Source organism: Candoia aspera, chromosome 10, assembly GCF_035149785.1.
Source record: "Candoia aspera isolate rCanAsp1 chromosome 10, rCanAsp1.hap2, whole genome shotgun sequence".
NCBI classification, from domain to species: domain Eukaryota; kingdom Metazoa; phylum Chordata; class Lepidosauria; order Squamata; family Boidae; genus Candoia; species Candoia aspera.
Genome location: NC_086162.1, coordinates 12,559,111 through 12,573,800, shown reverse-complemented (window position 1 = coordinate 12,573,800; position 14,690 = coordinate 12,559,111).

The window sequence follows — 14,690 nt, the reverse complement described above, 5'->3', positions numbered from 1 at the left end:
AGAGGGAAGCAGACCAGCGATCTGGGGAGCCGAACTGGTGCATTGCAGAGTTGGCAAAGGCTGTGCCAAGTGGGGAGCGGCACCTACCCATGAGAAGAAATGAATTTGCAGGGAGACCCTTAAGCTAATTTTCTACATCTGGTGGGGCTGAGCATGGTAACAATTGGGATAGTGCAGGAGATGGAGAGCTCATGGCCTGGGGCCAGATGTGGCCTTCCCCCAAGCCTCTGCTTTATTTGTTTTGGTCCCCAAAGCCCTGTGGAACGGTGCTGCTGATAAATGCACGTGCGTTTTCTTGCCACCTTCCATTGGGAAACAAAATAGACCATAAAAAGGAGCATAAGGCAGAAGACAGACTTCATGGACTTTTTAAAATACAGTCGAAAACATCAGTCTCTGGAAAGTCTGGCCCTGCGCCAAAAAAAAAGGGTCCCTGGCAGCTAAAAAGAAAAAGAATAGAAATGCCCAATTTCTGACTTAGAGAATTATGTTTGCTGGAGCCTCAACTACTCATACAGAGAGGACTGTGTTCTCTGAGCATGGCTGTTTGCTTGCAGACGTTTCACTACCCGACTAGGTAGCATCATCAGTGCTGGTGAGTGTGGGGTTTGCTCCCTGTTTATATACCATAGCTTGCCCTGCCAGGGTTGCTGTGGGTGTGGTTTCTCCTTGGTAGTTCCTTGATTAGGGTATTGTTTTCTGCTTGATTGTTTGCTGAGAAGGAAACAAAAAGACCAGAACACCTCCTCTCCAGCAACCAACACCCAAATAAGCAGGGATTAACAGCAGACAAACAATCAAGCAGACTGTTCAACCCTGAGCTATGGATAATTCTCCTTTACTGATACAGAGAGGAGTCTGCCCTGCTGTGCCTTTGTATGATCCCCGAGTTTGTGCCCATTTTCTCCTCATCCAGCTCTGCTGAGGATGGAAAATACCACCATATTTGCTGTGGGAGACCTGAACAATCCAGTCACCTTAAATGCCCAAATGGGGCAGGGTGTCGCTTGTACCTTCCTGGTGGGGGTTCCCATATCTTTTTTTTTTTTTTTTGAGCCCCTTCCTTGTTCCCTCTGTGTGGAATATGGAGCAAGGCTCAAAGGAGTAACTTCCACAGATGGGGGATTTCTTCCCAGGCAGATTCAGTGATGTTGACCCCCAGAGGCAGTACCTGATTAGTTTCATCCTTATTGGGACTTGTCAGGCATACATAGGCAGGTTTTATTCTATGGAGTTCAAACACTCTACTGGTGTCAGCCCCACTCAGTAGACCAGACCAGGAAATCAACTCAGGAACACTAAAACTACTTTTATTGAGACTGGCTAAATAAACAGAATATTGCAAGTTTGATTGTGCTGAATCAGGCTGGCGTCTGCCTGAGCCACTTCTTAATATTATCTTGTTGCTCTGGACTTAGAAAATGTTTCAGCCCTTTTTGCTTAGATAATGATTCCTGAATATCTCTGTCAAGGTCATCTTCCTTACCCTCTGCAATTGGGAATTGAACTTGTGAACCATTGCATTTTTGATGACTACATACAGTGCATTAGCTTTAGGAGCGATCTGGTCCTGTGCTTGGTGGTGTTGAAGGAAAGGATACATAGAATCCATCAAGGGGGAAGGGGGAAAAAGTCATGTGAAACCTTGTGCGTGGGGACATGACATCATGTAACATCTGTATGTATTTTTTTGTTTTTGTTTCTGTGTGTGTATGTGTGCCTTAGAGTCAGTGTTGACTCCTGGCCACTGCCTGGACAAGTCCCTGCAGTTTTATGGGCAAGGTTTTTCAGAAGTGGTTTGCCATTGCCTCCTTCCTGGGGCTGAGAGAGAGGCTAGAAACACACCAGGCTAGAAACTGAGAGATCAGGAGTTCTAGTCCTGCCTGGGGCACAAAGCCAGCTGGGCGACCTTGGGCCAGTCCCTCCCTCTCAGCCCCAGGAAGGAGGCGATGGCAAACCACTTCTGAAAAACCTCGCCAAGAAAACTGCAGGGGCTAGTCCAGGCAGTGGCCAGGAGTCAACACGGACCTGAAGGCACCAAAAAACCACCTCCCCATAGGTACAAAAAAGGCTTTTGATTCTAAGTTCTCCTCTTATATATTTGTTTTCACCCTTATGCAGGCTGGATTTGCGGAACAGATTAAGCCATAAGGTACACAAGATAATCACATAAGAACAGAACATTTAAACTGTAAAGAGAGTACATAAAGATCCCAGAAGAAGAAGAAAAAAGCTAGCCTTGATGCCTCTGGAGCATCAGTTGATGATTCAGGAACTATTCATTTTATTTATTTGTTTGTTTGTTTATTTTCTATCCTGCCTTTATTATTTTTATAAATAACTCAAGGCGGTGAACATACCAAATACTCCTTCCTCCTCCTCTTTTCCCACAACAACAACCCTGTGAGGTGGGCTGGGCTGAGAGAGAGGGACTGGCCCAAAGTCACCCAGCCGGCTTTCCTGCCTAAGGTGGGACTAGAACTCGGGCTCCTGGTTTCCAGCCCAGCACCTTGCCCAGCTAATGCACCATATCATACTTGCCCAGCTAATGCACCATAACCCTAACCACGATCACTATTTGGAGAGAATGTTCCAGCTATGACTGAGTTCCCATATTTTGCTAAGCAGTTAGATGGTTACCAGACAGTGTGGTTTGTAAACTGTAGTTTATGACTTAGTGTGCTGAATTGGAATCCAGCTAAAGGTAGCTTATTCAGGAAACAATAGTTAAACAAGTTATGGCTTAGTATTATGTACAAATCTGGCCACAATGTAAAAGTGAACTGCTCATGGGCCTGTGTTGGCTGGGGATTTTGGAGATTGCAGTCCTGTCACATCTGGTTGGAGAACACTAGTCTCTACATTCAGAAAGTATCTGATAATAGGCAAAATTCATAATGGTGCAGTTGTCATTTTCATAACCATCATAATAGTAACCCCCTTTTTTGCTTCAGATTCATTATTCTGCATTAAATTCTGCTTTAACTTAATTGATTTAATAAAAAATGATGTATTCAGGTCTTAAGTATATTGCGTTGTGTTTTATTCTAATAGCCTTTTTAAATGGGGACAAAGAATTTTTAAATCAATCTTTTAATCTCTTTAGAGGCCAATTTGTATACAAGTTGTAGTTATATATAAATAAACACAGCAGTTTTTAACTAGCCAGCATCTGGAACATGGGTCTTCCTATTCTAGTTAAAGCTATGAGCCTCCAAGGCAGCCCTTCTCGACCTTTTGACCCTGGAGGAACCCTTGAAATACTTTTCCGGCCTTGGGGAACCCCTGCACATTCAGGCTCAAATATAGGGCAGAAGTTACAAAATGATTCTATTTGTTTCATGGGTAGGCCTGTCTATATGCATGAACAGTGTTCTTAAACTAAACATAAAGAATGAAACTGACCTCTTTAATGTGAAGTTGCACGAATTGGAAATAATTTTTTAAATGAATTGGGATCTCCCAGGGAACCCCTGGTGAACTCCTGTGGAACCCTGGTTGAGAAACCCTGCTCCAAGGGCTGAAAGAGAGAGTCAGTACTCAGGCACTGTACACAGTCTCTCAGGTTAAGGACCAAGGACAGCTCCAAGCAAAGGCCTGGGACCAAACCCCAAGCCTCAGGGTTGGTCAACCTGTGGTCCTTCAGAACTACTGGCCACGTTGGAAAAGGCTGCTAGGAACTATAGATCAACATCATCTGGAGAGCCACAGGTTGTCCATACCAGAGTCGGGTGGAAAGCGTTGGGTGTACGTAACCTAAAAAAACCATATGATGAAAGATTTTGACAGCTCTTCATGGCTGGCTTCACATGAAGCAGCACTGCTGGGTCTCAGTGAGACTCTTTGTACTGCAAAGGTGAAGTGAGGATGTTGTTTGCTCATGGAAGTTCTTTGCTTCACTTCTGTGGTCTTCTGTGACATCCAGCGGCTGGAGGAGGACACAGACATAACACAAAGTGGGGGCAGTGTGCTGGTTGGTGAAGCAGCTTCAAAGGTTGCTTTGCTCCAAAGATGTTTTTGTTATGGAGTGAATCTATTTTCTGTCTTTTCCAAGCAGCGAAGAAGAGCAGACTACCATAAGCATCAGCATTCCTGTAAATACTCTGGGACACCCACCAGGCTCCCCACCCCAGCTGACACATTACACTAAGCCATGACTTTGAACCATGATTTGCTGAATAAATCATGAGTATGTGTAACATGTTAAACCTAAATTATGATTTACAGATCATAGTGATTGGATTCACACAATGTGCTAAACTAAAACAGGAAAAATATGGCTTAATGGGATGTGTAAACAGAGCTGATATGAGTTATTCAATAAAACAAGGCTTAGTGTTGTGTCAGCCCTGTTTCACTGTAGCTCACAATACACTGCACCATATTGATGATGGCTTGTCTAGTTTGTTGTTACAACAGTAACTGAGAGTTTTAAGTCATGTTTTATGGCTTAACATCCATGAATCCAGCCACTGGTGGTTTGTTCAATAAACCTTGATTAAGCAAACAGTGCCTAGCAAGAAGTGTGTGAACCAAGTCACAGAGAGACTGACCAAAAAACAAGCTAAAAATAGCTGGGTTGCCTCTGAAGCAATGTTCAGCATACCTGAAAATTAGGCTTTGTAGCAGTTGGGTTCACACAACATGCTGGACTAGGCTAATATGTGGTTGAATAGCTTGTGTTTCACTATGTTGCAGGAATGTGCTGTCTTAACGTTCTGTGAATGAGGCCTTCTCATTATGCTAGAATAGGTTTTATTTGTTTGCACATGTCATGCAATGTAAACCTTTCATTTATTTATTTATTACACTTGTATCCTACCTCAATCAACTTGACTCACTCATTTATACTTTGTTAAGCTGATTTTGAGACCCAGTTTGGTGTAGTGGTTAAGGCACCAGGCTAGGAACCAAGAGACTGTGAGTTCTAATCCTGTCTTAGTCAGAGGCAGCTGGGTGACCTTGGGCCAGCCCCTCTCTCTCAGCCTTAAGAAGGAGGCAATGGCAAACCACTTCTGAAAAACCTTGCCAAGAAAACTGCAGGGACTTGTCCAGGCAGGCTCTGAGACTGAACAGATTAAAAAAAAGAAACTGATTTTAGGGTTTTGTCTGTGGTGTGAGTCCAGCCTTAGACCCCTTTGTAACTCTCTGCTTCCTTATCAGTCACTCTCTTCCCTCCGTATGTTGTTTCCTCAGTCTCCATCCCATTTTTATCCAGCTTTTGCCATCTAGAGGCTGTCCCCAGGGAAAGGAAAAGGGCCTAGAAGATGCTTTGGGTCTTTTGCTCTCCTCCAGCCTTATGGAAGAGGGATAGGAATGCCGGGCACCCATCCAGGAGCAGCTCGGAGCTGCCGTTTGAAGTATCTCACATGCTTAATTGCAGCTGGTGGCTTCTTGCTGAACGGAGGAAGGAACACATGGAAGAGACTGAGAGGAGGCCTGGCTGTGCCAAAGATTGCAGAGGGGGAGGGGAGTGTGGAGAACAGCTGTCCCGCTTTCCATGGTGGAGAATGGGAAGCTTGCTTTGGAAGGAATCTGTGTTACAACCTAACAGTAACTACGACATAAAGCAGAACAGGAAAGGCGAGCAGATGGTTGGTGGAAGACCTTGCTTGGTGTCCAAATCTCTGTGGATCTCGTAAAAGAGATTGGGGAAGGGATGTGACTTTTGACTGCCTTGCTTGGGCAGTGGCAAAGCTCTTCCTCTTGAGCAGGTTGTTTACTGGCCTGTGATCTGGTTCACTCAGGACCTTCCTAGTAGAACCAACCCAGTGGGTGAGATCTCAGAGGGTGTCTGCCCATAACAGAGGACTGTTGCTCACTCTAATACCACATTTCTCAACCTTGGCAACTTGAAGACGTGTGGACTTCAACTCCCAGAATTCCCCAGCCAACCTTGCTGGGAATTGAATTCTGGGAGTTGAAGTCCACACGTCTTCAAGTTGCCAAGGTTGAGAAACACTGCTCTAATATATACCTGGAAATATATAGCTGAAAGGGAATTGGAGAGTACTGATAGCCCTCCGGAGACCACTATCAGGAGGATTATCTTACTTAGGGAACCCACAGCAGTTGAAGAACCAAAGAACCTTGGTTAGCCCTGTTCTCTTGTTTTCAGACTCTCCAGGTTCTCCACCCAGGTCCAGCAACAACAGAGACTTCTCCAATTGGTGGTCCAGCATGGGTGCTATGGCGCTTATTTGACAGCCTCTCCTCGAACCCTGCCCGTGAAGGGGAAACACGCTTTGAATCATGGCCCTAAGGACAAGCCTGGAAGAAATAGGGTCATGACATCTCTTTTCAAGCTGCTTTGCTGGAACTAGCCATTTAAATCCCTTCCACTTAAAATTGATTTTAGGTTGGTCTCCGCATGCAGATTCATCCATGGGCATATATAGATGTGGAGGGTGCGTGGAGCCCTACGCATCTCTATGCAGGGGTTGTTTCACCAGCAGCTCCTTCCAATTCTGCTATCTCCAGGTGCCCTGCTCAGCTTTGCTACCTTCCGGTTGCTTCCCCTCCTTCTTTTCTGCTCGTAGGCCCTTTGCCCTTCTCTTTGCCTGCCAGCAGAAGTGCTATCTCCCTGACCTGCTGCTGCCACTGACACCTCCTGGCACACGACCTGCTTTTAGCCCACTCAAAAAAGCCCTCATGGTGGCAGGAGGTGATTAAAGAGGAAGCTTTCTTTAATCAGGTGGCACAGGCTCACTGCATCCGATCTCTCAGTCAGAGGCTGCTTGGCTGCTTTGGAAAAAAAGAGAAGGGGGAGGATTGATTTTATGTTAATCACCAGCCCAGTGACTGGGGTGGTGTGACTGTGAAATCAAAAGGCACTTATCTGCTTTCCAGAAGGACACTGCAGGGAATATGGCTGCTGTTTTGTTTTTTTCCCAGCATCCCCTGCTCCCCGGGGACTGCTCTTGCGCTTTCCCCCTGCCACAAATGTGCATGTCTTTCTGTTTATACTTCGGAAAGGATCTCTAGGGGCAAGAAGCAGAAGACAGGAAAGATGCTGTGCTCTAATTCTCATGAATAGAGCTGGTCTCTCTACCTGAAATCTCCCTTGTGGATTGTTGCCCTACCTCTCTCTCGGAGGCTCAAATGTTGCCATCACAGCTTGGTTGCTGAGGAAATGCCATTTCTACAGAACGGGAGGGCACACCTCTGTTGGAGACAAAGACTTGTTGGGGGGGGGGGGACAGGAGCAGGCCCATGGGCGGAAACAGCACTGCAGTAGTGTCACACGGTCTCCAAGGCTCGGGCTTGTACATAGGCCGCGTGTCAACACAGCCTCCCATGAAGGCAAGCGTGGTGCAGTTTCCTGGCATATTTCTGCTAAAATAAGCACCCAAAAAGGAGTCAGTGTAGTCATCCAAATTCAAACATTCCCAACAGATGGTCATTCAGCCTTTGCTTGAAGAGGTCCAGCAAAGAAGAGGCACCTCCTTATTCATTACCATTGGCAACGGTACTCTGAATTGGTTCCCAGCTCATCCTGGATATGCTGGGAACTGAACCTGGGACACTCTGTGTGTCCACTGAAGAGTGGGCATTCCTCCCAAAGCAGCCCTTCCTGGGAGCTGCCCAGATATGGAGACTGCAATTCCCAGAATTCCCCAGGCAGCAGAAATGTTGCTGAGAATTGTGAGTTGACGCCCAGGTTGGGGAAGGTTGATGCAGGCAACTGGTTGAAATGGCTGCATAGGACAGCCTAAAGATACCTGTGTTGGGTAGATTGGGAGGGGCGGATGCCCTGTACATGCATGCGGTTGCATTGGTACTCATGGTGATCAGCTACCTACTGAACAAAGGGGAAAACCTTTCCTGATATATAATAATAACCATGCAAATAGGCATGGCTTGGAGGGACAGAATCAACATAAGTTTTGTTCCCTGCCGGAAAAATTATCTCTCCTCCATGTCTACTCTTGCTTTTGGTCAGAGGGGACTACAGCCCTGTGCTCTCTTCCTTGCCCGTGGCTAGACCCCCCCTTCTTTGTTTTAAGAGGTGCGTTGAGCCCCCTCCCCAGGCGTCCCCCCCACAGCATGTTCTCCTGTCACGTTCTCCCACCTTGGCACTCTCCATCTGCCCTCCTTTGAACTTTCCTCTCTGCCTCCTTCAAAACTCTGTGCCGGTGCTGCGCGCAGAATCCCAGGCGTGCCCTGGGCGATGCAGAGAGAAAAAGGCAGGCTAAGGCAGCCCCTGGTTTGCAAGTGGCTGGCTCGACACAGCCCCAATTAGAATGCCCCCAACTCCCTTTGCAGCAGAGGCGTCATGTGGCAAGCTCATCTTCCCCTCGCCTCCCACCAGTACCTTGAAATCACTCTCCTCCTGACCGCCTTCTAATTAATGCCCCCCATCCCCAGACCCGCCTGGCATTGATGCAGCTTTCCCAAGGCATGTTTGGTCTTGCGCTGTGATCCTTTAGAGCTTTAGCCGAGCCAGGGAAAATTGGTGTGCAAAAGACTCGGCACCCACGGACCCAAGCGTGGGGTTTGTGTGACATGCCTGTGTACTCAAGGCAGCAGGTGAGCCTTTTATTTTACGTTTCCAGCAGGTGAGGGAGGCTTCACTTGGTTGTCCCCAACAGCATGGATTCAAAGAGCTGACGTCAAAACAGCTTCATGCCTGCCTTCAGCACATCAGGTGATGATCTGATGTCACAGCTTGGCTAGAGGACTGTGGACAAAGCAACCCTGACTGCCCCAGTCCCACAGTAGCTAACATTGTGAGCTGGGATGTTCATGCCTTAAATCTCTCTTGGTCCCTTTTAACAAGGGATTTTTGTCTTGCATCTCCACTGCCTCCACTTAAAAGGTGCATTAAAACCAGCCTTCTTAGCAATGTTATTGTATGGTCAAACTCATGCACATCTGGAAGTTGACAGGTCTATTATATCATCTTCTAGATCAACTTTGATTAAGGCATCAGGCTAGAAACCAGGAGACCATGAGATCTAGTCTCACTTTAGGCACAAATCCAGCTGGGTGACCTTGGGCCAGTCACTTTCTCTCAGCCCTAGGAAAGAGGCAATGGCAAACCACTTCTGAAAAACCTTGCCGAGAAGCTGCAGGGACTTGTCCAGACAGTCTCCAAGAATCAGACACAATTGAACGGATTAAAAAAAAACTCATCTTCTAGCTGCAGTTCCTGAAGTGCTCTCTGTGGGAACTTGGGTCTGAGAAGACTCTACTTCCTCTCTGAATTTTACATTTTTAGAGTGATGACTTGGACTTCAGACAAATTTTGGAAAGGGATTCAGCATGCTGCAAAGTGTCCATCTTCAGAAAGGCCTTTATGTTGCAGGAGATCTTGGATTCCACACAGGCCCTCTTTGTCCTACAAACTGAGAGTGGCAATGGCTTCAGCCCATTGCTCTGTGGGTAGATGTGCTTACCTGCCCATGAGGGATGGGGAACAGTTATACAAGGAATCTCCAGGAGCGTCTAGGGATAACCTCGTAAATTTGGCTTTGGAAATGGATATTGGGTGATTGACCACATCCTCTGTGGCAGAATGTGAATGGACCAGTCCCCATGGTAATTGTTTTACATGAGTGCCAATGACCTGTTTTCAAAATATGAGAACTGGCCAAAAAAAATTGGCAACTCCAACTTTATAATTGCACCATGCTCAGTTGGTTGAGTCTTTCATGATAGGATGCTGATGGCCTGGTGAGACATAGAAATGACAAAGGTAGTGTCCCTGTCTAGACCAGTAGTGCTCCCTGGGCAATATCAAGTGGGCTATAAGTCAAGAGGGCCGTATGAGAAAATGCTGATTAATGGACCTTACCAGTTCTGGTGCTCTGTGGTTTGTTTGGTTTTGGCTTAGAATGCCTTGTCAATCAAATCATGGCTATTCTAACATTCTTTAGTGTTTGTACTAAGCCATCTGTGGTTTATTCAGCAAGCCACAGCTTAGTGCCCCAAGTGAACCTAGTTTCATACATCTGCAGTCCTCCTCCTTCAGCAATGGTTACTCTTTTGGGACAGTGCAATGGGAGGATTCTGTAAGAAAGCCTGTGGTTAGTCTGATAATGATCACAATGCTGTGCTTGCTTGCAACCTCATACAGATGATAGAAAGCATGAGTTATGCCCCTGAACAAGGACGGGGCTGAGCATTGATTTCAGCACACAGGGGCCTGGAAGACTGCAGCATCTATTTGCTCATTGCACCATCACTTACAAAGGCCTCATTATGCCTTGAGGGCTAATCCTGATGGATGGATGGATGGATGGATACTGCATAAGATCATCCTGCTCACAGGGCCTAGAATTTATAGATCTGTTTTTCTGTTGTCTCACACTGAAGGTGTTCCTAGGCTCAGGTCCTCTCCAGAGCTGAGACATGGCATTTTCAGGGTTAGCAAAACTATTTCTCCTGCTGATCTTTCTCTGGTTGTGTTTGCGCAGAGAGCTCAGATGGAAGGTATCTGAACAGGCAAATAGTCACACAAGACTCTTTGGCAGGGGTGGGCAACCTGTGGCTCATGGGCAACATGAACCCTCTAAAGCACTCCATTTGTAGCCCTTGGGGATCTCAAAGGTGGCAATACTGGACGTTGAGGACAAAGTGGCCTGTTTTCAGAGTTGGGTTGATAGGACACAGTCAAACCACATTTTAGCCAAGCGTGTTGTATGAACCAAATCCGCAGAGTACTTTATGGTTCACTGTGTTGGGCAAAAATTGGGTTACTTGAGTAAAGCATGCTTTGGTTAATCAGGGATAAATGTGCCATGATGTATGGTCCAAAAAAAAAAGGGGGACCTGCAAAAAGAACACAAGGTTTCATGCTTATGGTTTTCTTTAAAGGTCCTGGAATTACCGCTTATATCATGGTACTTTCGAGATGACAGCTTTAAATTGTGAATTCTCAAATATTTGAGGCTGGCAACGTGGAATATGTTTTCTAGCTCTGCATGGACCATGGCACAGTTTATGCATGACATAAATACAGGCTCTTTCCTGTCCATATTGTACTTAGAGTTCTTGCAATTCTGCTAGCTCTTTTAGAGCTCCCTCCTTTGTTTCAAGTTTGGTGTAAAAGAAGCTGAGTTTAATTTTTCTCACACTGGAATGTGAGAAACTCAGTGGCCGGGTTTCCTTGTCATCCTAAGCCATGGTTTATGGAATAAAGGACACTAGGGTGGGTTCAGTTAACATTCTAAATCATAAACATGGTTTTCAACCACCCAATGGCTGGGTTCACACAACACTCTAAGTGAAAACCAATCAAATCACATAGTGTGTTTTGTGAACCAGGTCAAAGACATTGAGTATAGACACTTAACCTGGTTAGCATTTGGTTAGTGTTCATTCAACCTGCATAAATAGGTCAGTTAGAAGTTGGACAGTTGCATTCACACCATATGCCAAGTTGGTTAGTTTTAATCTTGATTCCTTTTTTCTTCTTTTTTGTGGCTTAGCACTTTGTAAGAACCCAGGCCATGTGTGTATTATTCAGTATAGTGGGCAAAGCCAGAAAACGAATGAATTCAATCAAATTAAGCACATTGTATGAATGGCAGTGCTGGGGTGTTTCTTCAGACAAAGTAAACCAGAAGTTTGCTCCATTTAAACACAGACCACCACCCCCAGCCCACAAAATCTACCTAGTATTCCTCAAAGCACTTTGATGTGTGTGTGTGTTTCTAGTTTTAGCACTGGTTAAAAGCAAAAATAAATTTACAGTAGAAAGCAGAAATAAATCTGAATCCATAATTCAAGTTTTTAAAATATATTGCTAAGATTCTCTCCTCTGGATCTCCTCTTGTGCTTTGTATTACTGCAACTTGGGGACAGGCCCCAGAGAGCGTCCACGAGGAAGGACAGCTGTGGGGAAAAACTCAGGGGGCGTTTTCAGCCTGCTTCCTAGTAAGCTTCCAGAAGCGTTTACAGCTTACTGTTTTAAGGAGAGCTGATGCTGAAGAAAAGATTTTGTTCAGAATCCATGCTGAAGAAAGAGCTTAGTCCAGCATCATCTATTGCTTTTCTTGGGATTCTGATCTGAGTTTGATCCGCCCATCACCTAAAGCCTTATCTTGGGTTCACACATTCCTCTAAGCCATGACATGATTTGTTTAGCTTTGGCTTAGTTGGATGTATGAGCTCCCTCACACTGTGGTTTGTAAACCATGGTTTATGACCATAAGGCAGTGTTTCTCAACCTTGGCAACTTGAAGATGTGTGGACTTCAACTCCCAGAATTCCCCAGCCAGCATGCCAAGGTTGAGAAACACTGCCATAAGGAGTATAAATCAAGTCAGTTATGGATTATGCAGTTAAGCAGGGTTAGGCAAACCTTGACTTAGCATGTTGCATTGGACCCAGTCTATAAAAGACAATGAGTAGTATGAACTGTTCGTTTTTTTTAATTCCATTCAATTGTGTCTGATTCTCAGAGACTGCCTGGACTAGTCCCTGAAGCTTTCTTGGTGAGGTTTTTCAGAAGTGGTTTGCCATTGTCTTCTTTCTAGGGCTGAGAGGGTGTGACTGGCCCAAGGTCCCCCAGCTGTCTTCATGCCTAAGTTGGGACTAGAACTCCCAGTCTCCCGGTTTCTAGCCTGATGCCTTAACCACTACACCAAACTGGTTCTCTGTTCATATTAACATCTGCTTTAAAAAAAATACCTCAGATGAAATCCCTCCCTCCGTCCGTCCCTCTTCTCTCCTTCTTTCCTTCCTTGCTTGCTCCTTCCTTCCTTCCTTGAATAATTTCTAATCAGAAGAAATTATTCCAGAGAGCACCTGCAAAATCTATGGAAGTCTGGAGGAAAAAACAAAGTCAGAGAGAAGAGGGCATCTTGCCTTGGGGCAAAGGTGGAGTCGGGCTGTTGACAGCACCTGCAAATCAGCTCAGGTGGGGGAAAGGCTGGGGAGAGGGCTTGGGACCTGTCAATCATCCTGCTCTGAAGGAGCCCTGCTTTGGAAGGACGCTAGCTTTGTCCCAGAGGGTGGAAGAGAGAAGAACGCAGGCGCTACGGGGGTGGGCTCCCTTTCCTTCCCGGGATTTATAGCAAGGTGTAGGTATAAGTGCCAGAAGGAAGGACGTTCTGGGTGTGAGCAAACTGCTGCATTGTTAATGCAACAAGCGTGGCTGACCTGGACTCCCATCTCCGAGGAGCAAGTGGGGCCGAACCTGATGCAGCACTTTAGCGTGACTTGTTTATTAAGCCTCCGAGGAGGTCGCTTGCTCGCCGGGAGGTCTGGTTATATTTCTGCCTCCCCAACCAGCCAGCCAGGCGACAGGAGAACAGCTGTATTCAGACAGACAGATGATTTATCCAACGCTGGCTAGATCTGGCTCCAGAAAAAAAAAAACAGGGATGAAAGAAAAATCCACAGGACAGGGCAGCTTACTGCTAGGAGACAAAGAGGCAGGTTGCAAGTACTGGCTCTGAATGCGGTATTAGCAAATTCCTCAGAAGTCCACCTGTCCCTTAAAAACAAAGAGCAAGTTTCTAGCCCTCAGGGTGCCAAGATAAGAAAGTGAAAGGAAGCTGCCAGGAGTTCTGGCAGCTCTGGAAATATACGTTGTGTTTCAAGCCTGCCGTAGATTCCAACCAAGGTTCTCCAGAGCTGTGAATGAAGAAAAGAGTTCCCATTGCATATTAAGATTCCTGGGCTGATGCTTTTCTTTTAACGTTTATAAATGGTAATATTGTGGAGATTTTGACATTAAGCTAAAAAATGTATACTTCTTTGCGCGTTCTAGTCCCACCTTAGGCATGAAAGCTGGCTGGGGGACCTTGGACCAGTCCCTCCCTCTCAGCCCAACCCACCTCACAGGATTGTTGTGGGGAAAATAGGAGGAGGAAGGAGTATCAGGTATGTTCGCTGCCTTGAGTTATTTATAAAAATAATAAAGGCAGGATAGAAAATAAATAAAAAAATAAATATAATGAAAACAACTCAATGTATTCTTCCTGGTATCTTTTAGTAATGTTATATTGAGCATTAATTATATACTTCAGTAATTATCTGTCCATTTTTAAATATTATCTTTTTTTGAAAATCATGCCTCTGTTTTAATTTTTTTCTAAAAAATGTCCCTGGGGTTCTTCAGGAAAGCTATGAAAGTCACATGAGGACTGAAGCCGTTATTTTAATCGAATTAAACTATTGGGTGTTAGGCTGTTTAGTCTGTGATCTGCTCTAAAGATCCACAATTGATTCCTTTTGCAAAGGCTGGGTACCTCTGCAATTTAGAGACTCTGCCAAGTTTAAATTCAGAACAGAGGGCACAGCCAATCACAAAACAGTAATAAGGCTGTTCCCACCCACTCCTTTAGCCCCCGCCTTCCCATCTTGGCTTGCCTTTGCTTTTGCTTTTGCTCCTGGGCAGGTGGGCCCCCACTTCTAAGCAAAACATTAGGTTGCAGCCTGAAACATTTTCATATGGCTTGGCACCATGGAGGTGACCCATCTGAGCAGATCCCCAGCAAAAGTTCATGGTGAGCTCCTTCTCATGAACTGACGGAGGATGAGGCCGTCAAGCACTGCTGCTCTCTCACAGCCCAACAATCTGGAACAGCCTTTCTCTAGAGCAGTGTTTCTCAACCTCAGCAACTTTAAGATGTGTGGACTTCACCTCCCAGAATTCCCCAGCCAGTTAGCTGTCTGGGGAATTCTGGGAGTTGAAGTCCACACATCTTAAAGTTGTTGCGTTGAGAAACACTGCCCTA